The sequence below is a fragment of the Pteropus medius genome, unplaced genomic scaffold (genome assembly GCF_902729225.1).
Source record: "Pteropus medius unplaced genomic scaffold, Ma_sr-lr_union100, whole genome shotgun sequence".
In the NCBI taxonomy this organism is placed as follows: domain Eukaryota; kingdom Metazoa; phylum Chordata; class Mammalia; order Chiroptera; family Pteropodidae; genus Pteropus; species Pteropus medius.
Genome location: NW_024354911.1, coordinates 1,612,984 through 1,637,615, shown reverse-complemented (window position 1 = coordinate 1,637,615; position 24,632 = coordinate 1,612,984). Strand labels below are relative to the sequence as shown.

General features: G+C 35.8%; 1 protein-coding gene across 14 annotated transcripts in view; it reads left to right on the top strand.

Moving 5' to 3' along the window:
• The window catches only part of PEAK1 (pseudopodium enriched atypical kinase 1), a 256,260-nt gene that overhangs the window by 38,448 nt on the left and 193,180 nt on the right, over positions 1-24,632 (top strand). For 3 of the 14 annotated variants that reach the window (XM_039856434.1, XM_039856432.1, XM_039856421.1), the window contains exon 2: positions 17,047-17,097. The exons of 10 other annotated variants lie outside the window; for them this stretch is intronic. The gene's annotated coding sequence lies outside the window, so the exon portion shown is untranslated. Of the gene's footprint in view, positions 1-12,499; positions 12,756-17,046; positions 17,098-24,632 lie in introns of those variants that run through there. One more of the 14 variants, XM_039856423.1, reaches the window with a different exon arrangement.

Genomic DNA, 24,632 nt, shown 5'->3' with positions numbered 1-24,632 from the left:
GTAAGGAGAGCTTAACAAAGGAACATTGGTAACTGCTAGTGCTTACATCCCTAGAGAAAGATTCCCTGACCCCTGTCCCTCCAGCTTTTGCCCTGTGGTTAGTCAGGTTAGTTTCTCACCATGTGTATCTAGCACCTTTTCAGCTGCTGTCCCTGCGCTGGATATTAAAGCAAGTGAGTTTGTAAGCATGAGCCTGTATACTGGCCTTTTAAGAGTAGCCTGTCTCAGTCTCCCAGAGCCTTTTGTCTTTCTTGTATGCAGTACCTGCTGGTTTTCTCAGTCATGTTATGGGGAATTCTTTTCCTGGAACTGGTGTCCTGGGCTAGGGAACCCTGTGTGAGGCTCTGACCTCTTGCTCCCCAAGAGGGACCTCTGCAGCAGAGATATCCCTCCTAATTCCTCATTTCTGCCCATTACCAGTCTTGATGTGGCTTCTTTTTTATATATATTTAGTTATAGGACTTTTGTTCAGCTAATCTTCAGGTGGTTCTCAGTGATGGTAGTTTATTAACTTAGTTGTAATTTCTGTGTGTTCGTGGGCAGGGGTGAGCAGAGTCTACCTACTCCACTGTCTTGACAATTTTCTCAGTTTTACTTATTCATTCCCAGTTTGGATGCCTTTTATTTCTTTCTCTTGCCTCATTGCTCTGGCTAAGACTTCCAGTACTGTGTTGAATAACAGTGGTAAGAGTGGGCATCCTTGTCTTATTCTTGATCTCGGAGGAAAAGCTTTTAGTTTTTCACCACTTAATAATAGGTTATTAACTGAGAGTTTGTTATATGTGGTCTTCATTATGTTGAGGTACTTTCCTTATATACCCATTTTATTAAGTGTTTTAATCATAAATGGTTGTTGTATTTTGTCAGTTCTTTTTCTGTATCTATTGATAGGGCCATGATTTTTGTCTTTTATTTTATTAATATGTATCACAGTGATTGCTATATGTTGAACCATCCTTGCATCTCTGGAATAACCTCACTTGATTTTGATGTACTATCTTTCTAATGTATTGTTGTATTTGATTTGCTAGTATTTTGTTTAGAAGGTTTGCATCTGTGTTCATCAGAGATATTGGCTTGTAATTTCCTTTTTTTTTTGAGTTATTCTTGCCAGGTTTTGGTATCAGGGCAATGTTGGCCTTGTTAGAAAGTATTCCCTCTTCAATTTTTTGAAAGTGTTTGGCAAGGATAGGTATTAAAACCTCTTTGAATGTTTGGTAGAATTCACCAGTGAAGCTGTTTGGTCCTGGACTTTTGTTTTTTGGGAGAATTTTTTTTTATTATTGTTTCAATTTCCTTACTAATGATAGGTCTATTTAGGTTTTCCAATTCTTCATTATTCAGTGTAGGAAGATTATATATTTCTAAGAATTTTCCCATTAATTTAAGTTACCAAGTTTTGTGGTATATAGCCTTTCATGATACTCTTATATAGTCCTTTGTATTTTTGCGGTGTCCGTTTTAATTTCTCTTTCATTTCTGATTTTATTTATTTGAGTCTTATCTCTTTTTCTCTTAATGAATCTAGCTAGAGGTTTGGCATTTATTTTTCTTTTCACAAAACCAACTCTTAGTTTCATTAAATTTTTTCTATTTTTGTTTCATTTTGTGTTCCATTTATTTTTGCTCTAATTTTTATTTCCTTTCTTCTATTGACTTTGGATTTGTTCTATTTTTAGTTCTTTGAGGTGTACCATTGGATTATTTGACCTTTTTGTTTCTTGAGGTGGGCCTGTAAAGCTATAAACCAGGTCCCCAACTCCCAGGCTGTGGACTGGTACTAGTCCGTGGTCTGTTAGGAACCAGGCCGCACAACAGGAGGTGAGCGAGTGAAGCTTCATCTGTATTTGCAGCTGCTTTCCAGGTCTAGCATCACCGCCTCAGCTCTACCTCAGATCATCCGGCATTAGATTCTCATAGAAGCACTGATCCTTGGAGCCAAAAAGGTTGGGACCACTGCTATAAACTTTCCTCTTAGTATCACTTTTGCTGTATCCCCAAATTTTGATATCTCGTATTGTCTTTTTTTATGTCTTTAAATTTTTTCTTTGACTCAATAGTTGTTCAGTAATATATTGTTTAATATTTCATATATTTGTGGTTTTTCCAGCTTTCTTCTTTTTAAAAATTTTATTATTAGTTTCAAGGATACAGAACATTGGTTAGACATTTATATAGTTTATAAAACGATCCCCCTAATTGCTCTTTCTCTCCTCTGGCTCTACACCTAGCCATTACATTAATGCTAACTGCATTTCCTATGCTGTGCTCCCTATCCCTGTGACTGTCTATCAACTACTAATTTGTACTTCTTTAACCCTTCACCCCTTTCTCCCATTCACCCAATACCCCTCCCCTCCCCCTCCCCCCCGCCACTCTGGCTGTCACCAGAATGTCTTCTATATTTATGAGTCTGTTTTTGATTAGTTTGTTCTTTTTGTTCCTTAGCTTCCTCTTATAAGTGAAATCATATAGTATTTATCTTTCTATGCCTGACTTATTTCACTCAGCATAATAACCTCTAGGTCTATCCATGTCATTGCGAATGGTAGGATTTCATTTTCTTTAGTGGTTGAGTTATATTCCATTGTATATATGAACCATAAATTCTTTATCTAATCATCTGTTGATGGGCATTTAGGTTTCTTCCATATCTTGGCTACTGTAAATTATGCTGCCATGAACATAGGGTTACATAGGTCTTTATGAATTATTGTTTCGGTTTTCTTTGGATAAATACCCAGAAGTGCAATTGTTGCTGGGTCAAAAGATATATCCATTTTTAATTTATTAAGAAACCTCCAGACTGTTTTCCTTAGCAGCTGTACCAATTTGTAATCTCACCAACAGACTATGAGAGTTTCCTTTTCTCCACATCCTCACCAGCACTTGTTCTTTCCAGTTTTCTTTTTATAGTTAATTTCCAGTTTGAAAACATTGTCAGAAAATATACTTGGTGTGATTTCAGTCTTCTTAAATCTACTGAGACTAGTTTCATATGCCAGCTTATGGTCTAGTCTTGAGAATGTTCTGTGTGCAGTTGAGAAAATGCATACTCTATTGTTTAGAGATGGAAAACTCTCTCTATATGTTGATCATGTCCATTTGTTCTTCATATGTCTCTTATTTCCTTATTGACTTCTGTTTGGATGATCTGTCCATTGTTGTCAAAGGGATATTCAGGTCCCTTACTATAACTGTATTTTTGTCATTTTCTCCCTTTAGGTCTGTTAGTAATTGCTTTATATATTTGGTGCTTCCAGGTTGGGTGCATATTAATAAGTGTTATGTCTTCCTGATGAATTGTCCCCTTTATCATTATACAATGTCTATCTTTGTCTCTTATTGCCTTTTTTTTTTTTTTTGTCTTGAAGTCTGTTTTTGTCTGATATGAATGTGGCTATACCTGCTTTTCTCTGGATATCTTTCTTGGAGTCTTATCTTCTACCCCTTCACTTTAAACCTATCTTTTTTTTTTGGTAAGCTGAGATAGGTTTTGTTTTTTTAATTCATATTGTTACTCTGTACCTTTTCATTGGATTGGTCAGTTCAGTCCATTTACATTTAGGGTGGTTAATGACATACGAGGACGTACTACAGCCATTTAATCTTTCGCATTCTGATTGCTCTGTATCACCATTGTTTCCTTTCTCTTGTGTTTCTGTTCTGCTGTTTTAGTTTGGTGGTATTTTATGATTTTTTCCCCTCCATTGCATCTTTTGTTAATATTATATCTCTCAAATCTGCATTTTAGTTTTGCGGTTACCATTATTAGGTTTATGTAAAAAAAGATTTCATATATATATATAGTACTCTCTTTCCTTCAGATTGTATGTTATCTTCACTCACCTGTTCAAGTTCAATTCTTTCCCTTTTCCTTTTTATGTTTTTGTTGTCACAGATTATCCGTTTTTATACTGTATGTTCATTTCCAAATTGTAGAAATAAATCTTTTTTTAAAAAGTGCTTATCCTCTCTTTAACCTTTATGTTAAATGATTTAGAGTTTAATAGTCTGTTCTGAAATAGAGTTGTAGTTTCTGTCATCTTACTCAAAGTTTTCTATATTTTTGTCTTTTTGTTTGAAATAGTAGTACTTTAAACATTTCTTGTAATGCAGGTGTTTCGGTGGTGAATTCCTTTAACTTTCGTATGTTTGGAAAATCCTTTATTTTCTCTTCATAAGATAACTTTTATAGATATATTATTTTTGGCTAGTGATTTCTCCCTTTCAATAATTTGAATATTTCATTTTACTCTCTCCTAGCTTATAAAGTCCCTGCTAAAAAATCTGGGTTATAATCCAGTGGGGTTTCTTTTATAGGCTACAATCTTCTTTTCCCTTGCTGCCTTGAGTTTCTTTCTTTGTTATTAATTTTTCACAATTTTAATATAATGTGTCTTGGAGGTCATTTTTTTATTGAATTAATTAGATACTCTGTTAGCCTCTTGAATTTGAGGGTCCTTTTCTTATCATAGTTTTGGGAAGTTCTCATCAATTATTTCTTCAAATACGCTCTCTGTTCCCTTTCTTCTCCTTCTAGTATACCCATTATGTTTATATTGCTCTTGCTAATGGCAGCAGATAGTTCTCATAGAGTTCTTTCATTGTTTTTAAACCTCTAATTTCTCTCTTTTCCCACCCAGTTATTTCTAGATTATTATATTTGAGCTCACTAATTCTCTCTTCCACCTGGTCTGCCCTCTTTTCCATGTTCTCTAATTAATTCTTCACCTTTTTTTATTGAGTTCTTCAGCTCCAGAATTTCTCTTTAGTTCTTTTTTATAGTATCTCTTTGGTAATGTACTCCTTTTGTTCATTGATTTTATTCCTGAGCTTATTGAACTGCCTTTCTGAGTTTTCTTGTTTTATTAAGTTTTTTCAAAACTGCAATCTTGAATTCTCTGTTATTTAAAATTGTAGTCTTCCATGTCTTTGAGTTTGGTTCCTAGAGACTTTTCATTTTCTTTCTTTGTTACCTGTTTTACTCATGGTATTTAATGGATTGTTTCTCTGCCTGGACATTTGAGGGTAGTGAGTTCTTTTTTTCAAGTACTGTTTAGCTTTTAACAATTCAGTAGGTTGATAAATGGAGGTCTTTCTTTTGTTTTCCAGTAGATGGTGCTGTAGCACTTTTTTTTCCTTCTTACCTGCACTGTGACTTTTGGGATCTCAGTGGGCTGTGTTGCCTTGGTAGTGGAAAATGCCCTGCATTCTCTGAGGAGGTGGGTGTCCCCTCTCTAACTGGGTTGCCAGCTGCATTGTGCTATCTGACATGTTTCTACTGCCTCTATGGGGTTTTGCTACGATGGGTGGTGGTGGGGTTAGGCCTGTGGAGGTAGGTTTGGGAGTCGGTGGCTTTGCCTTCTTGCTAGTAATGATGGCTTCTAGTTTGCTGCTGCCACACTGTTGCACTGCCTCTTCCTGGGTTTAGCTGTAATTCGTGCTAGTCACTCAGGCAGGAATGTTGCTTCTGCCCCTCCTGTCCTCTGGCCAACTGAGCGTGGGCTTCAGCATGACATCTCCACTGCTACTGTGTCAGCTGGTGCTGGGCGGGGTCCAGGAGGGTGAGGGGAGACACATTTGCAAGTCTGTGGCTTTGTCTTTTCTTTAGCAATGACAGCTGCCAGTCGAAGGCTGCCACACTGCTGCACCACATCTCTGCTCCTGTCACCAGGTTTAGCTGCAATACGTACTGGCTACTGAAGCTGGAATGTTACTTCTGTCCCTCTGGGCTGCTCTGTGAGGGCTGCAACCTGACTCCTTTACTGTTATTGCTTCAGCTGGAGCCATTTTGGGCATTGGACTGCATCTGTAGCCCCTGTCTCTGTCCCCCTCCTTCCCCTGCTCATTCTTATATTCCCATCTTCATGTGTCTCCATGTGTGGATGTCTCAGAACTGTTTGTATGTTGAGCGGGGAATCTTTTTTTGAATTATAGTGGTCTGATTTGTAACTGTAAGAAGAGAAACCAAGGGATCTTCTCATTTTGCAGTGATGCTGATGTCACTGCCTATACATCATTTTCAGTAGACATTAAAGAGGCACTGAGTTTGCAGTTCAATAGGAATCTAGACAGAGTGGTGTAGTGCAGGAATCTCCAATCTTGGGCTGCGGATCAGTTCTGGTGGCCTGTTAGGAACTGGTCGCATAGCAGGAGGTGAGCAGCCAGTGATCTAGTGAAGCTTCATCTGTATTTGCAGCCTCTCCCCAGTGCTAGCATCACCTCCTATGCTCCACCTCAGATCATCAGGCATTTGATTCTCATAAGAGCACTGGTCCCTGGTGCCAAAAAGGTTGGGGACAACTGGTGTAGTGGAAAGGACCTCCTGCAAATGGTCCGACATGATGACTAGCTGGAGAACATGGAGAAAGTCATACCTCTCTCGACTTTGGTTCCCACTCTATAAAGTAAGGAAGTTAGATTGAGGACTCGACCCTTCTAGCTTTGAGTCTCTGCTTTTATGATGCCACCAAAACCCTTTCTGAGCTGTTTTCTTGGAGAGAGGGATATTTGTTCTGTAGCTTCTTCTATTCTTTTTTTTCATCAAAAATGTGCCTTTACTGGACCCTCTACCATTCTCAAACTAGGCCTTCGTAAATTAAGTTGTATTCAAACAGTCACACCCATTCATTACATGCTGGTATGGCTACTTGTGCCAGTCTAAATGTTCTACAGTTTTGGAAATTAAGTTTTCTTCGAAGTTAAGTGACCTAAACAGATAATGAGTTTATAACCATAGCATTATTAGCTTTGTGCTACCAGCAGCATTTTAACAACATAGCAGGATTGTTTCCAAACTAGAACTCTATTAAAATTCAAATGTTAATGAATAAGGACTTCAAATACTTTGTTTTAATAGAGCCATTTTAAGGAATATCTAGGATGCCCATTCTTATAATAACTGCAGTATAATGTAGGTTAGAGCATTGATGCTAGAGCTGCAGTCCCTGGTTCCACATGTGGTTGTGCCACTTTCTCATTTTGTGACCTTGGGCAAGTTATAATAATAGGACCTATCTCATAGGTTTCTTGAGGAATATATGCTTAGCCTATGGTTCTATATATGTTTAGCTGCAATTAATTAGTTAATTTTACATTCCAGTGGTCAAACCTTCCTGTAGCTCTTTTAATCCTCATACTAATCCTGTGAAAGTAGTACCATCACTATCCTCATGAGGAAACAGACTCAGGGAGGTTAAATAACTTGCATCACATATGAAATAGGTGACAGAGTCATGATTCAAATTAGATCTTTGTGACTCATTCTAAAACCCAGGCTCACCCTTATTCATATACTATACTGCTCTAAGCCTAGTCCTTTGGAAATTCTAAGTGCTGTTAACTATTTGCTGGCCATTGACTCTAGCAGGCAGTTGGTGTTAGAAGACCAAAGGCTCAGATAGCATCTGAATGCCTCTCCTATCACCAGGATAACATGATATGATGCCCCTCCCTCTTTTTATAAATGTACCTTTTAGGCCTCAAGGTTTTTGGGAATTGTTTTCATACAATGTAATTTTTTTTCCATCCCCTCAGCAGACTGGGGCAGCATCACCACCTCCTGTCCCTAGATATGACAGTGGCCTTGGGTTGTGTTGGGATTGGTTACAAAAGACTCCTTTTCTAGATCTACATCCTTACCTAAGGAGACTAAAAATTGTTACACACAAAAATAATTGCACCAAAGTTAATAACCTGGGCACCTATGTAACTGTTTATTCACCAAATATTTATTAAAGATCTAAGTATACAATATCTTAATCAGGTTTGGCTCTTGAATTTTAAACCTGAAAATTTTAAGATGGCTTTACAGTATAACAGCATCATTGAAAATATAACTGTTTCTTTTGACAGATCTTTAAAGTGCATTTGTTTTAGGCACATATAGCCATTTTTTCCACTTAAAAATGCAGAAATAATGGTACACAAATAGACTTCTGTCATTACTCAACCTCATTCTGACCATACCATACTTAATGCTGACTAATAGTAATTGGAGTGGTCCTAGGTATAGACATTTTGCATTTTGAGTCTGAAAAGATTTTAGTTTCCTTTGACTTTTATTAGAACAATTGATTTGGTAAAATTCCTCAACCTAGTATTATAAAAACAATTGCATATGGGGTTTGTCACCAGTTTGAGACTCTGCCTGAGTGTAGTCTTGAATAATGTTTTGCTTGAAGCTTCCTTTTTGTTTTATTTTTTAAACTAATAGTATCAGGATGTCATGCAGCCCCCAGTCTGAATCCTTTAGTAGGAAAAGCTTTGAATTCTGAAAAATGTGGTTATTAGATTTTGATGTATCCTTTAATAGTTATCCTACCTAAAAAGATCAAGGGAACAGAATTGGATGTTGTAAGTTTTAACTCTGTTGTTTCTTCTCAAGGCAGGTATTTCCAGTTACAGTGTGGATATCATTCTTTATTTAAAATGATACTATAAATCGATTTCATATTTTAACTTTTTACCATTTGGAAGCTCTGGTATATGATTACATTTTCCAAGTAGATATAGTGAACATTTTAAGTGAAGTTCTTTTTTTTTTAACAGCATTATAAATATTCATGTTTTTTTTTTTTTTTTTTTGTCATTTTGGTCCATTGAGCCCTATATGGAAAAATTCTCATGTATATTTAATCTCTTTAAAAAAGCTAGTGGCCACATTCTAAATGTGCTGAAAACTGTCAGGTTAATAGGAAAAATACTGAACATTCTTAGATAACAAATCAAAATAGGAGAAGGAAAAAAAACTAGCTGTATATCTTGATGGAGTAAATTGAATACTGTCCTGTGGAGAGAACACAAAACTGGGAATTAATGATCACTTTCGTACCTATAATGTGGCAGGCATTCACTAGTTTGGGAATTAACAATACTCTGTATTTTTTGATAGAGATGTGCATGAAGAAGGGAGCCTAATTCAGACTTGGTATGGGTTAGGGAGGAATGTGTTTCAGGATCCAAGAGCAAGAACATCAAGAGATTATTTCTCAGAAAAGAACATGAGCTTAACATTGCCATGCAGGCAAGGGAAAAGAATGTTTTATGAAGAAAAATGGAATGAGCTAAGGCATGGGTCCGTGAAAGAGGATGTTAAACACTGGGGATCTGTAGATAGGACTAATGGTTGAAGAATGAAGAGGTGGAAAATGGTGAGATGAAGCATGAAGTTGTTAAGGATTGTTGGATTTAAAATATCAAGGGCCTTATATACCAGGCTGTAGAGTCAGAACTTTGTCCTGACAATGGCAGGGAGTCCCTGAAGGAAGCTTGTGTTCATATTCTCTTTGATTTATAAACTGTGTCTGTTAACCACTCTTGCCCCACTAATATATATATATATATTTTTTTTTCTTTTTTTTAAAGGAAAGTGGAGTCTAGTGTGAAACTTCTGTGATTTTTAAAATTAGGGAAAAAAATTTTTTTTTCCAAATTATATCCAACAGCAGAGAAAATGTGAAGGTAGAGTTTAAAACTCTTGACTTTAATTCTGGTTTCATTACTAATTTAGGCAAAGCATCTCATCTGTTTTAGTCTCACAGCTCAGAAAAAATTAGGTTCTTGGACCCTTCTTTTTTCCCCTGGCCCTGTGTTTCAAGGTGGGAGTGTCTGTGGAGATGGGTGCACATGGAGAGGGCAGGCAGGCAAGCTGATTGCCATCAAAGCAGCAATAATGGCTAAATCAGTATTTCTGGAATTACTCCTTCTAGGATGTTTTGGCAGAAAATGCTGTGAAAGTACAGTGTTGTAATTGAAAAAGATGATTTCCTGGTGTTTAAATTTCAAACATTTTGTACCGTGGAAAACGGAGACCTTAGAATCTCCTGAGAGAACTCTTAAGGCCCCCTTTCTTCTATCAGGCAAATTAAGAAAGTAATTACTTGCATTCACCTTGTTACCAGAATAAACTGAATTTGTAATAGAAAAGGTGGAGTTTGTTGGTAATGTCAGGTTCAACTCTTTTTTTTTTCTTTATTAAGTTTATTGGGATAATATTGGTTAATACAATTATATATTTTTCAGGTGTACATTATAATTTTACATCTGTATATTCTATTGTGTGTTTACAACCCAAAGTCCAGTTTCCTTCAGCTACCATATCTTTGACCCCCCTTTACCTCCTTCACCCTTCTCCTATCCCCCCCATTTGACCTCCTTTTAACCATCCTATCTACCCCCTCTCCTCTACCCCCTACCCTCTGGTAACCACTAGTTTTAGTCTCACAGCTCAGAAAAATTCATGACCATGAATCTCTCTTTGTTTGTCTTGTTTATTTGTTACTTTTAGGTTTATATCCCACATATAAGTGATATCATGTGATTTTCAACTTTTTCTGTCTGGCTTGTTTCACTTAGCATGATTATCTCAAGGTCCATCCATGTCGTTGCAAATGGCAGTATTTCATCTCTTCTTATGGCTGAGTAATAATAGTCCATTGTATATATGTACCACAGCTTTAGCCAATCATCTACCATAGGATCCTTCGGTTGCTTCCATGTCCTGGCTACTGTGAATAGTGCTGCTATGAACATCGGTGTGCAAATATATTTTTGGATATGAGTTTTTAAGTCTTTAGGGTAAATACCCAGTAGTGGGATTGCTGGATCATATGGTCGATCCATTCTTAGTTTTTTGAGGACCCTCCATACTGTTTTCCACAGTGGCTGTACCAATTTGCAGTCCCACCAGCAGCGTATGAGGGTTCCTTTTTCTCTGCATCCTCCAACATTTGTTATGACTTGTCCTGTTGATTATAGCTATTCTAACAGGTGTGAGATGGAATCTCATTGTGGTTTTGATTTGCATTTCCCAAATAGCTAGCGATGTTGAGCATCTTTTCAAATATTTGTTGGCCATTTGTATGTCCTTTAGGGAGAAGTGTCTGTTCAGATCCTCTGCCCATTTTTTGATTGGATTGTTTGTCTTTTTGTTGTTATTGAGTCGTATAAGTTCTTTGTATATTTTGGATATTAGTCTCTTATCAGAGTTGTCGCTTGCAAATATATTTTCCCATTTGGATAGTTGTCTCTTTACCTTGTTGACGATTTCCTTTGCTGAGCAGAAGCTTTTTAGTTTGATATAGTCCCATTAATTTACTTTAGCTTTTACTTCCCTTGCCTATGTGGTCAAACTCATAAAATCCTCTTTAAGTCCAAGGTCCTTGAACTTAGTTCCTATGTTTTTTTCTATGAATTTTGTTGTTTCAGGTCTTCTATTCATGTCTTTGATCCATTTTTGAGTTAATTTTGGTGTGTGGTGATAGACAACAGTCTAGTTTCATTCTTTTGCAGGTGGCTTTCCAGTTTTCCCAGCACCATTCATTGAAGAGGCTTTCCTTTCTCCACTGTATGTTTTTGGCTTTTTTGTTGAAAATTATTTGTCCATATAAATATGGGTTTATTTCTGATTCGATTCTGTTCCACTGATCCGTGAGTCTGTTTTTCTGCCAATACCATGCCATTTTGATTACTGTTGCGTTGTAGTATAATTTGAAGTCAGGCAGAGTGATGCCTCCAGCCTCATTCTTTTTTCTCAGGATGGCTTTGGCAATTCAGAGTCTTTTGTGCTTCCATACAAATCTGATGATTTTTTTGTTCTATTTCTTTAAAAAAAGCCAATTGGATTTTGATGAGGACTGCATTAAATCTGTATAATGCTTTAGGTAACATGGTCATTTTAACTGTGTTGATTTTTCCAATCCGAGAACACAGAATACCTTTCTATTACTTCGTATTTTCTTTAATTTCTTTTAATAGAGCCTTGTAGTTTTCATTATGTAGGTCCTTCACATGTTTCGTTAAATTTATTCCTAGGTGTTTTTTTTTGTTTCAATTGCAAAAGGAATTATTTTTTCCACTTCTTTTTCTGACACTTTATTATTAGCGTATAGGAACGTTATGGATTTTTTAACATTGGTTTTGTATCTAGAAACTTTACTGTATTTGCTTATTGTTTCTAGTAGTATTCTTGTGGAGTCTAGGATTTTCTATATAGAGAATCATGTCATCTGTAAATAGTGACAGTTTGACTTCTTCATTTCCTATTTGGAACTCTTCTTTATTGCAACAGCCATTGTCTTATTTTGTATGGACCAGTTATCATCTCCTGTTGAATTGGTCAGTTTTCTTCCATTATCTCCCAATTGTAGTCTTCAGTTATCTTGTCGTGTTATTAACCTTCTTGAAATACGATTTTCCTCATGTTATTCCCTTAATATAAAAATCTGCAGTACTATTTTGCTCTCTGTTTGGGTACCAAAGAACCTCTGGAATATTCTCTGAATAGGGAGAGGAAAGCTTGAGATGTGCTGGGGTATTGAGTCTGACCTAATAAGACAACTCATATTATTAATTTTTATTGTCTAAATATTTTTTTTTTTTAAATTTTTCAGATACCCTTCACCTAAGGAATAAGTCCGTCATAGAAGACTGTGTGATTGAAAGTGGTAGTTTTTGGTTGGTGAGTGTAGTAGTCCAGGATTTCCAGCAACACACCAATCTATCTGCCATTTGTAATAGTAGGGAGATGGCTGTCTTTGAGAGACAAATAATTGTTACTTAATAATTGATTTTCTCTTATCTCTTGACAGTTGGATTACGTATATGATAAGCAGGAAGAGGATAAAAAATAAATTTGTCTTTAAAAATCAGTTATTTCCTACCTCCCAACATCTTACTTTTAAGCACCACCATTCAATACTCAGAGGATTGCTGTTTTGCTGAAGTGGTAATTCTGTCTGGCAGATTTTCAGGTACAACACGGGCATGACACAACCATCATTCAGAACTGTAACCTCCTTCAGCCTGTATTACTGATTCCTAGGGCAGCCTATGTTGTTGACCAACCAGCATCAGCTCCTAGGCCAGTTCTGATCTTTAAAAGGATTTGCTTTAGGTGGAGGAAAGAGGAAGAGAGTATTCTTGAAAAGTCAGTATATCAAAGAATAAAACAGGCCACTGGGGCTAAAAAAGCAAAACTAAACAAAATTAAACAAAGCCGAGTTTATTCATTTATAAGGCAAGGAAACATAGTGTGGAAATTCACTAATTGTCTAGGAAAAAAAATAAGGTATTTTTAGTACTAGAAGGAACTGGAATGGTGGTTATTCTGATTAAGGACTGAAAAATAGCATTTTGGAAAAGGTAGAATGAATTTGTAGATCTGTATGTGATGGGTTAAAACAGGTCCCATTGTAGTGACCAGCATTTGTTCTGGCATCTCCTAGGCAAGTGCATTTCTAGCCACTTTCCCAAAGTTGATTAAATCTCTTAACGTTCTAGAACTAACCAACTCTCTCATGGGTCCTTGCTGGTGTAGTATAAAGTTAGGGTGGGACTTAGTGTTGGCATTGAACCACTCTAGATATGCACTTCTAGAATATTCACAGGAATAGCGTGGGTCTGCATGTTTGATATAGGGAACCATAGCCTAGTATGTCTAGTTAGCATATGCCATCCTTCTCAGAGGGTACAGAATTATATGTATAAGGATGTTTGATAAGTGTTATTTTTGTTAAGTTATATACAACTTGGGATGTTTCTTAACACTTGAAGTCTTTTACATTTTATTCTTCAACTCACTCTTCAGGAGTGACTCACATTCTGTTATGATTTTTAGCTCTATGGACAATGCTAATTCAGGAAATTCTCAGAATGATTACTAAATAATTTTGTTTCTTTGGGAAGGTCTTGCTGTGGACACCACAAAATCTTTGAGGTTCCATTTGAAATAAATAGTACTCAATTCCTTTTCTTTCTTTGGAGAAAATTTTTGCATTACTTCAAATTCTCAGCACTACTGTAGGTGGCCTTTGTCTTCTTTCTTGTTACCTTACTGAACACAGTTAAGTCATCGTCAGTGTAACTTGGAACCCACTAGAGGGGCTGCAGTGCTTTTTGGCAAGGTTCATTTAAGCAGTTATATTTCTTTAAAGATAAATCAGTTAAAGACAATCTCAGTTGAACTACAGTGGTTTTCTTGAAGATTAAGGAAAGATGAGACAGGGGATAAAATCATTGGACTTTTACACCTTCCATCTCAGCTAACATGTCTCTGCTTGACTAAGGACGTGTGAATTAGGTACATGAATGAAGCAACAGAATTCTCAGGTAGCAGAGATTGAAGATCTTTTTGTAGTTTGACCCAGATTTGGTCCTCAAGATCATTTAATAGCATTTCAAATGTATCCTGACTAGATGAATTTTTTACATGTGTATTTTCTTGGACCAAGGAGAACTAGCAATGTGATTTTTAAAAGGATTTTTTTATTTCAACAAATAAGTGTGCCATACCAAAATCATTAAGATGTAAAATGTTATTGTTATAAACTTAGAATTCACAACGGAGTTAAAAGTGCATTTAGAATGTCAGTGAAGGAAAGATTTTATTTTCCAATGACTTTAAAATGCAACAAATAACAAACTATAATTAAGCCCTGTGTACTATAACTCTATTTAAACTTGATTTGTAAGTGTAAATAATAGCCTGCTATAGTAAGATCCCTGGTAGCCGGACTGTTGAATTCCACACACTAGAAGCAAGAATTTCTGTGGACCATTTCATTTAGACTTGCTTATGAGTTACACTGTCCACATATGTCAAAGAAAGGGAGATCATCTTTTAATAGTTTGCTAAAGAAATGAGGTGCTCCATAAAACTGATATGTGGCTGACCTTTTCACAAGTGAAACAGGAGCTACAAATTATTTAGTTTTTATGCGATATGTTTAGTGTTACTATGTAGTATCAGTGCAGTCCTTAGATGCTGAGAATTTTAGGAAATATGACTAGCAGGCGAGTTTTTCCTTTTAAACTCATGTAGAATAGTAACATGTGAAATTATAGGTTAGTTATATGGTATAAGGGGAAGAGGAAGTCACCTTTGGTCTCAACTTGTATAACCATAGACATCGTTCTGGAAAAAATACACTATGTACAGCCTTTTTGTATGCAAGCTCAGCAGATTTTGTTAGGTCAAGTAAGGAGTTGGGCTCTAAGGTGATTTTTGAGTCAGCAAGTGATAGAGTAGGTAAGATGTGAGAGGTTATTCCAGGTACTCGTAAACAAGGTGAGAGTTGTGAATAATACAGGTTTTGTTAAAGATATGGTTTCTTTAAAATAAAAATGTAGAAAATAACTCATGTAGCAAAGTCTTTTAAAAAATTTTTTTTTCAAATAGCTCCATCTTTGTGAAGGATGCCTGTGTTTTTCAAAAAATTATAATTGCAGTAAGGATCCTGTGTAACAAAAAATTCTAAATTTTTTTTAATCATATGATTAGGCATTAATACTCAATTCAGAAAACCAATAGAAACAGAAAAGTTGTCCTCAGAAATGTTCCTGGAAGTAATTCCAGAAAGAGACTGTTCAGGATAAGGGAAATGTCATTGGATGTAAAGCCTTTTCTTAGGAGAGAGGTGTTATTTCTTGGGGCACAATATGAAGAGATTTCTACCAGAGAAGTTATATTCTGAGGTAGTTTGCTTTTAGAAAGAACCCCAAGAGCAGGTACTATTTACATGAGAAGGAACTTGGAGAAACATCAACTCTTTTTTAAAAAAATATGCGTGTATGTATGTATGTTTCCCTCTCATAGATTTCTTTTTGTCATCACATATTTGACCCCTTCTACCCCATCTACTTCCCTCTTTTCTTCTTCCCGCTACCCTCTTAGCTTTCCTTTTCTTCCTCATTTTCACTTTTCATCTTCGTTTAGCCAAACAATTTACTTGTCCATCAGACATTTGTTGTGCGCCTTTTTAAGATGTGTACTAACTTTTTACATATCAATTTATTTATGGTCATGTTTTGGAAGAGAAATATTCAAAATGACTGCCTGTTTTAAACCAATATTATAATTTCTTCTCAGTTTGTTATAGGTTCACAAGAGTTGGGGAAAGGTTATTTTTCAGTACAAACTCTCATTTATTTTTATCATTACATCTATTTTAACTTATACTACTATATCTGTCCTGATTGAATTTCATATTTTTTCTTTTGTTTATACTGACCATGGAACTTGGTTCTTTGTCATGAATACCTGTATCTCATTTAGAGCCTTTTTATGCAAGATTCTAAAGGTATACAAATTATTTACATTCTCTTATTTGTTTTTTTCTTCTCAGAATTCTACTACTTCTTCATCTAAGTGTTTAGTAATTTTATTGTTATCATTTAGATCCAAGCACGTTTAATGAAGATAAAATTTCCTAACAGCCCTTAAGCTGACTGGCAAATCCTTGATTTCCCAAATAAGGGTCAGAAATATAGTTACTGAGTTATATTGTTTTCTGTAGGTATTCAGATGGTCACATCAATTGGGATAGTAGACCATAGTTTTCATCCCTTTAGAATAGCTAATAGACCATGGAAGTACAGTGCTAAGTTGACTTACTTTAATTCCACTGAGGACACCTGGTCAGGAAGTGGAGTAAAGCTCAGGAATTGTGGAGTTTCAGTTTTTACTCTGACACTTGCTAGCTGACCTTGGAAAGATTATTTCTGGCATTGATTCATCATTAGTAAGTTAGGGATGATATATCTGCCTTGTAAGCTGGTTGTGAAAGTTAACAATCTTTGTAAAGAACCTTGCATCTGTCTGCTATACTATAATGGTGCTCAATAAATTGCAGCTACTGTTATTATTACATACCTGTTTGTATACATTTTCTGTTTAAATTTACATGGTAGTGCTAATAGCCAAGATAATTTACATGGTTGTTTCAGATTAAGATTAGTTAGACCTTAAAAGCTTATTTTAAAATTAAAATTTATTATGGTCTTTTTCTCGTTTCCAATTTAATAACTACAAAAAAATCAGTCTGCTCTTTCTTGATTGTTCTAAATAAATTCATGATGCTTCTTGAGATTTTGTCACCTTCTGGAATTTTTCATTAGCCTAGCTTGCAGCACAGCATTGTTTTGCTAAAGATTGATGTTAGCTTCATGGGACAGTGTTGAAATTAGATAATTAAGCTTCTCTTTTCAAAGATGTTACTGTTATTCTTTGCTTCCATCCTTATTTTTAATTTTTTAATCTTACAGCTCTCTGAAACTTCCTACAACATGACTGAAAGGTGATTTTTCTATTAGAAAGTAAGTAGCCTAAAACAAATGTTATAGAACCATTTATAAGTTCAAAATTCTAATTAAAGCTACATATTTATCCTTTCAGCTACATACTTTCATTCTTAGGGATTAAAGATTCTATCTATCACTACCTGAGTAGTGTTCTGAATAACTTGATTTTAATGTGATGTATATTTTATTGATGACTTTCAAAATAATTATGTTTTATTGAATACTTAATTATTAAATTATAAAGATGATAAAAATATCTAATTTTATATACACAGTACATTCTCTTATGATATTTTATTTATAATTATTATGCCAACTAATTAGAAGTATCTGAAACCTCCTAGCAAAGTCTATAATTAGACCAGTGATTCATAATTAACAGACTCTTTTTATTCTTGCCTTTTCCTCTTCAGTTGAATTAATCACTGTGTTCTTAATGATACCTTTCTAACTGTGATCACTGTTTGTGGTATTCTTTTTTTTTTTGGACAATTAAAAAAAATTTTCAATTACATTTGACATACATTATTATATTAGTTTCAGGTGTATGACATAATGATTAGACATATATATATAGCTGATGAAGTAATCACCCTGATAAATATAGTATACATCTGACACCATACATAGTTATTACAATATTATTGACAATAAGTTCTGTGTTATTCATCTTTATAACTATATTGTAACTACTAATTTGTATTTCTTAATCCCTTCAACTTTTTCACCCATCCCCCCAAACCCCCCTCTCATCTTCAACCATCAGAATGTTTCTGTATCTATGAGTCTGTTTCTGTTTTGTTTGTTCATTTATTTTGTTTTTTAAATTTCACATGTAAGTGAAGTCATATGGTATTTGTTTTTTTTTTTGTCTGACTTATTTCACTTAGCATAATATCATCTTAGTCCATCCATGTTGTTGCAGCTAGCAAGGTATCATTCTTTTTTATGACTGAGTAATATTGCAATGTACGTATGTACTACCTCTTCTTTATCCATTTATTTATTGTTAGACACTCAGATTGCCTCCATATCTTGGCTATTGTAAATAATGCTGCAAAGAACATATGGATTCACATGTTCTTTCGAAGTAGTGTTTTGGATTTGTTCAGATAAATACTCAGAAGTGTGATTACTGGGTCCTTCTTTGTCTCTTGTTATAGCCTTCATTTTAAAGTCTATTTTGTCTTGTATATGTATTGCTATCTCAGCTTTTTCTTTTTTGTTTCTATTTTCATGAAACATCTTTTTCTGTCCCTTTGCTTTCGGTCTCTGTGTCTTTCAGTCTGAAGTGAGTCCCTTGTAGGCATCATATGTAAGGGTCTTGTGTCTTTTGACTGGAGCATTTAATGCATTTACATTTAAAGTAATCACTGATAATATGTAGTTATTTTTTATTTTATTTTTACATTTTATTATTCATATTTTTGATCTTTTTTCTTCTTAAAGAGGTACCTTTAACATTTCTTGTAATATTCATATTGGTTTGATGGTGATGAACTCCTTTAGCTCTCCTTTGAATCTAAATAATGGCCTTGCTGTGTAGAGAAATCTTGGTTTTAGGTCCCTACTTTTCATCACTTTGAATATTTCATGGCAGTCCCTTCTGGCCTGCAAAGTTTCTGTTGAGAAATAAGTTGACTGTATTACGGGAGCTCCTTTGTAGATAAGTAACTGCTTTTCTCTTGCTGCTTTTAAGATTCTCTCTTTGTCTTTAACCTTTGGCATTTTAATGATGATGTGTCTTGGTATAGGCCTCTTTGGATTCATCTTGTTTGGTACTCTCATGATTCCTGGGCTTGTATGTCTATTTCCTTTGCTAGGTTAGGGAAGTTTTCTGTCATTATTTCTTGAAAGGTTTTCAATTCCTTGTTCTCTCTCTCCTCCTTTTCATACCCCCATGATGTGAATGTTGGTATGCTTGAAGTTGCCCAAGAGGCTCCTTAAACTATACTCATTTTCTTGGATTCTTTTTACTCCTTCTTGTTCTAATCTGATGTTTTCTGCTACCATATTTACCAAATTGCCAATTCAACCCTCTGCTTCATCTAATCTCCTGTTGATTCCATCTAATGTGTTCTTCATTTTTAATTATTGTATTCTTCATTTCTGGCCAGTTCTCTTTTATGGTTTATATCTCTTGGTATAAGTTCTCACTGAGTTCATCTATTCCTTCCTAAGTATATTGAGCATCCTTGTAACCAGTGTTTAAACTCTGTATCTGGTAGATTGCTTGCCTTCATTTCATTTGGTTCTTTTCCTCAAGTTTTGTCCTGTTCTTTCATTAGAGACATGTTTCTTTGTGTCTTCACTGTGGCTGCCTCCTTGTGTTTGTTTCTACATATAGATAGATCTGCTACATCTCCCAGTCTTGACAGGGTGGCCTTATGTAGTAGGTGTTCTGTGGGGTCCAGTGGCACAATCTCCCTGTTCACCTGAGCTGGGTGCTCCAGGAGTGTCCCTTGTATGGGTTGTGTGTATCCTCCTGTTGTAGTTGAACCTTGATTACTATTGGCATATCAATGGGAGGGATTAACCCTCAGGCTGGTTGGTTCTGAGAACTGGTCATGACTACAGTGGAGGAGCTGTTGTGCAGGGGCTGACTCTACAGAGCAGGATTCACTTTAGTGGGGCTCTGGTGCCTGTTGAGACTTGCCCTTTGGGTGTGTCATCTGTGGAGGTGATTAGGTGGTACTCTCTTGTCTGAATCTGGCTACTAGGTGTGTTCGTTCTGGGGCTCCTTGGGAAGGTTCTGGTGCAGGCCAATATCAGCTGCTTCCTGTCCCCTGCCTGGGACCACTTAGTATGAGCTATAGAGTGACTTATAGATGGTTGTTACTTGTGCTGGGCTTGGAGGAGAGGCTAATCTCTGAACCGAGACTGGCTGCTACTAGTCTCAGGCTTGGACTATTTAGCAAGAGGTACAGGGCACATCGAAGCCAGATGCTCTTTTTGCGGGGTTTGTGAACCTTTGAGAGTTTTTAGGAAAGTCTGCAGCCCAAGCTAAGAAAGGCCATTTGTATGGAAAAGACATTGAAAGTGGCTTGGGTGGGCCTGCAAGTTAGAGGGAGCAGAGGTCTCAGAGAATCACCAGAGCAGGGTGGATGATGTTAGCTAGGCTGAAGGAGACTCAGATATAGCACCCAGTTGTATGTATAGGCCAGGTGAGGGGAAGTCTCAACAAAGAAACAGTGGCTTCTGCCTGGTAGAAAGCTGTCCCTCCAGATCTTGCCTCAGAGCCAGACAATTTGGTTTCTTCCTAAATGTCCCTGACGCCTTTTGAGTTGCTACCCCAGCACTAGAACTCAGAGTAAGTCTATCAGTGAGTAAGTCTGTGTGTGGGTCCTTTAAGAAGAATGCTTGGGATTCTAACAGCCCTCTGTCTCTCTCAGTCATAATCCTTGCTGGTTTTCATAGCCAGAAGTTATGGGGAATTCTCTCCCTGGCACTGGAACTCTGTGCTGGGGAGACTGGTATGGGGCTGGTACTTCCTGCTTCTCGGGAGTAGGGGCAAGGATCATCACAGCTGAGCTATTTCTCTTGAGTTTTAACTGCCATGTGTGGATATAACACCAGCTTGGTCCTCTTCTCTACCACTCTCAGTGTGGCTTCTTCTATATAATCTTAGTTATGGTACTTCCGTTCAGCTAGACTTCAGGTGATTCTCAATGATGGTGGTTCTGTAGTAGTAATATTGATGTGTTTGTGGGAGATGAGCACAGTGTTTATCTGCTCCACTATCTTGACCGGAAGTGAGTATTTATGGTATTCTTATAGAGATTATTATTTTATAGGAACTTTCTTTATAAATTTCGTTAAATAACATTAAAAAATACTTGAATCATATGTTCTATAAAGTATCACATTGAAGATTTTTGCCTACATTATTAAATCAAACATTTATTTTATCAGAGGCTGTTGGCAAGCGCAGCAAATAGATAGACTTGACCACTTTCATATTTTGTACTTAAGGACCTGGGTTTTTGTTAATAATCTCATCAGTGTCTGCATAGTTTTGACAGCATACCGTTGGCTTTGTGTCATCGAATAGGGCTGGCATCAATTCATTATTTTGACAGAATTAACAGTTCATTAAAGATCTTCTATATTCTAGGCAGTGTCTTAGGCTTTTAGTACAAGGAGGCAAGGATGATATTCAAATTATTTATTAGTCACTACAACACAGGTACCAATCAATCAAGGTGGCTATAGCACTGGATCAGGGTTTGGAAGCACCCTTTTATCCTTTATACTGTATCAAGCTTTGCTGTTTTTGTTGTTGAGTGGTGGTGGTGGGGGGGGCAGGAGGCCATCAGCAGGCACCGTAGAGCTGGTGGAGTTTGGAGTGATGACTTTTCCAGACTACATTACAGAAGTATTTCAGTACTTCAGTACAGCCTTTGAAGCTGTCCTGGTCTGTACTGACTGAATATTAGCTCTACCAAGAGGTGTTCAGTTCTCTGATTGTAAGAGACAGAGTTATAACCCAGTTTGAGAGGTGCCCAATGGAAGTATGTAAAAGGTAGATAAGGGAAAGGATTGCATGAACTGTTTTTTGGAGAACACTGGTTAGTTAAGACTTCTGTAGTCAGTAGAAATTTGCTACAGTCAGGGTTGAGGAGGAGATACTAATCAAGCCCACAGGAAAATAGCATTTGCAAAGGTATGGGCACGTAAGAGAACATAGTGGATTCAGAGATTAACAAGCGGGAGAGTTAGAAGATGAAGATGTCTTTCTCTGACTTTGAAATTGTTCCATTTTTGGTAGAGAACTGCTAGACTGTCTGATACTTAGTTTTGTTCAACTGTGTGTAAATTACTTTAGGTATAGAGAAAGAAGGGAGAATAGGAATTAGTTATGGTTCAGGGCTATCCTAAACATTGATAGAGCAAGAGTGCTATTAAAATCTCTGTACCAATTCACTGAGAGGCTTCTAATGAGCAAACACAAAATCAGGCAGATTGAGGATGGTAGTTCTTTTAATGGCATAAAACTGTTGCCCATGAGTCTTTTTGGCTGATATCATGAAACTAATTTTGCTTAATGGCTGTGGAAGCCTACAAATGCAAATGTGCAGAAAATGCAGTACCTGTCAGATTCCTTTTGCTTATCGTTTATTTCATCTGACTAGCAGCTTTTGTTTCTATATTGTCAGGAGCAAGTATGTGGACCTCTTCAAGGTTGTATTTGTGTGTGCTTGAATAATTCAATTCAGAGTCATCTAATATAGCCGATCAACAATAGTAAAATGATGTATTTTCTCATACTTGTGAAACTTAGGGAACACATCTATGGATATCTCTTCTCATTTCTGAGAGTTCTTGTAATATGGTAAACATTTGTTGTGGTGTAAATTCTTTTAATGCCAGAGTTGATGACACACCTTTGAAATATAAAGAAGTTGTACGGACAGCAGAGAAAACATTTTCTCTGAACATTCAGCTCCGTGAATGATTTGAAAGTACCCACTTATGTGCTAGGAATTGTGTGGAATACAAACGTGAACAACTGACATTTTCTTGGCTATAATGAGATTTTCTTTCTCAATCTATATTTAGTACAAATGACTGTCTTTATGGGTATGTGTGGTGGTAGAACAAAGGACATGATAAAAAACGTTTGAGTTCCTTGTGAACAGTTTATTTGGTTCAAAGGTGGTTTGGAAATAATGGTTTAAGTTTTTTAATGGCTTCATTTTTACATTTTCTATGAATATTATTTTTCTCTACTTGTTACTCTGAATAAATAGAAAGCAGGAGTATTTTCAGAGTACTTAAGTGAAATCTTTAGTATATCATATCCCAGTGTTAATTCAACAAGTACATAGCCTCTACTAAGCCCTAGGTATGAAGCTCGCTGCTCAAATATTTTCTTTGTTAAACATGTCCTTGTTGATTATAGCCTGTTCTATGCCTCAGTTATTTCTATTGATTAACAATACTTTATTCTCTTTGTTTAATGCCCTGTTTTCATTATCACATTTTTCTTTTTTTGTCTCATTTACATTTCTCTACAATTTCTTAGTTTAAACATGTTAGCCCTTTTTATAGTTGTAAAAAACTTTTAATCCTAAATACATTCTCAAAACATAAAAATTTAAAATAGTTATCAATGCATGTAATCCTTGAACACATTCACACATAATTCAAAATACATAAATTCAAAACATGTGGTACATTTTCAGTATTAAACATTGTAGAAATTTTAAGATTATTTTCAGAAAAATTAGGTAAATAAGTAATCACAAATGCAAACAGTCCTTAAAAATAGTTCTGACATACCTGACATTTGCCAGCGTAAAGATGATAAACAGATGTGTTTTGCAGATTGTTGATGTTTGCACACTGACTGGCTACAATGATCACTTGAAATACTTGTCTAGCTGAACTTTGGGGAAATACCCAAGTGCAGAAGTATTCCTCTACCACTTAGAATGCTGTTTATACCTGGAGGCTTGCAATAAATACTGAATAAATTAATAAAACCTCAGACTGAGTCTAGATTTCAGGCTGTGATTCTCAATAAAAAATACATACTATTTAGAGCACTTTGAATGTATAGAACACATGGAAAAATTAAAATGAGCTGTAATTGTTATACTAAGACAAGTACTATTAAATTGTATTTTTAGTCTTTTTCTGTGTAAATGTATGTATTACACACATTTAAATTATTCAGTAGATGACCATTTTCCTTTGATTAAGCATTTTTTATTTAATTTTAAAAATAAACTTTAGTAAGATATGATTTATGTGTAGTGCAGTATGATGAATTTTGACTAATGTAACCACTACCACAATCAAGATATAGAAATTTCTATCATTCTTAAAAATTTCTCTTAAGCCCCTTTGGCTCTTTCGACAACTGATCTGGTATCTGTTACTATATATTAATTTTGCCTATTCTAGAATTACATATGCAGAAAAATCGAGCAGATAGTAGAGTTCCCATATGTACCCTGTATATAGTTTCCCTTATTAGTCATAAAACAGTTTTGATATATGGTTTTAATGATAGCCTTTTCTAACTTATTAACTAATCATTTGGACTTTTAGGTTGTTTGTAGTTCTTTACAGTCGTAAATGAGCAGTCTTTGGATTTTTTATTATTTAAGACAGACATTGCTGGAAGAGAAGTTACTAGGTTAAGGTTTGAACTTTTTAAGACTTGTGTATTGCAAAATTGCTTTGCGAAAAGATTTTACCAATTGACACTACCATGAAGTGTGCAAAGATGCCTATTAATATTGCATTATTATATCATAATACATATTATATTACAGTATCATGTGTAGTGTCACTATAGCTTACATTGTGCTGTAGTAACAATTAATTTCCAAAATCTGAGTGGCTTAATACAACGAAGTTTGTTTTTTGCTCATGCTACATGTCTAACACACCTATCACTGTCAACTGGGGGAGTCTCTCACTTTGGGGTCAGTTTAGCAAACCCGCCTGATCAGAGTTCCATCTGGTTACTTGCTTTCCTAATCACTGCAGCAATGTGTAGGTCTTTCAGTTGTGTACCGTTTCCAGAAGCTTATGTCTGG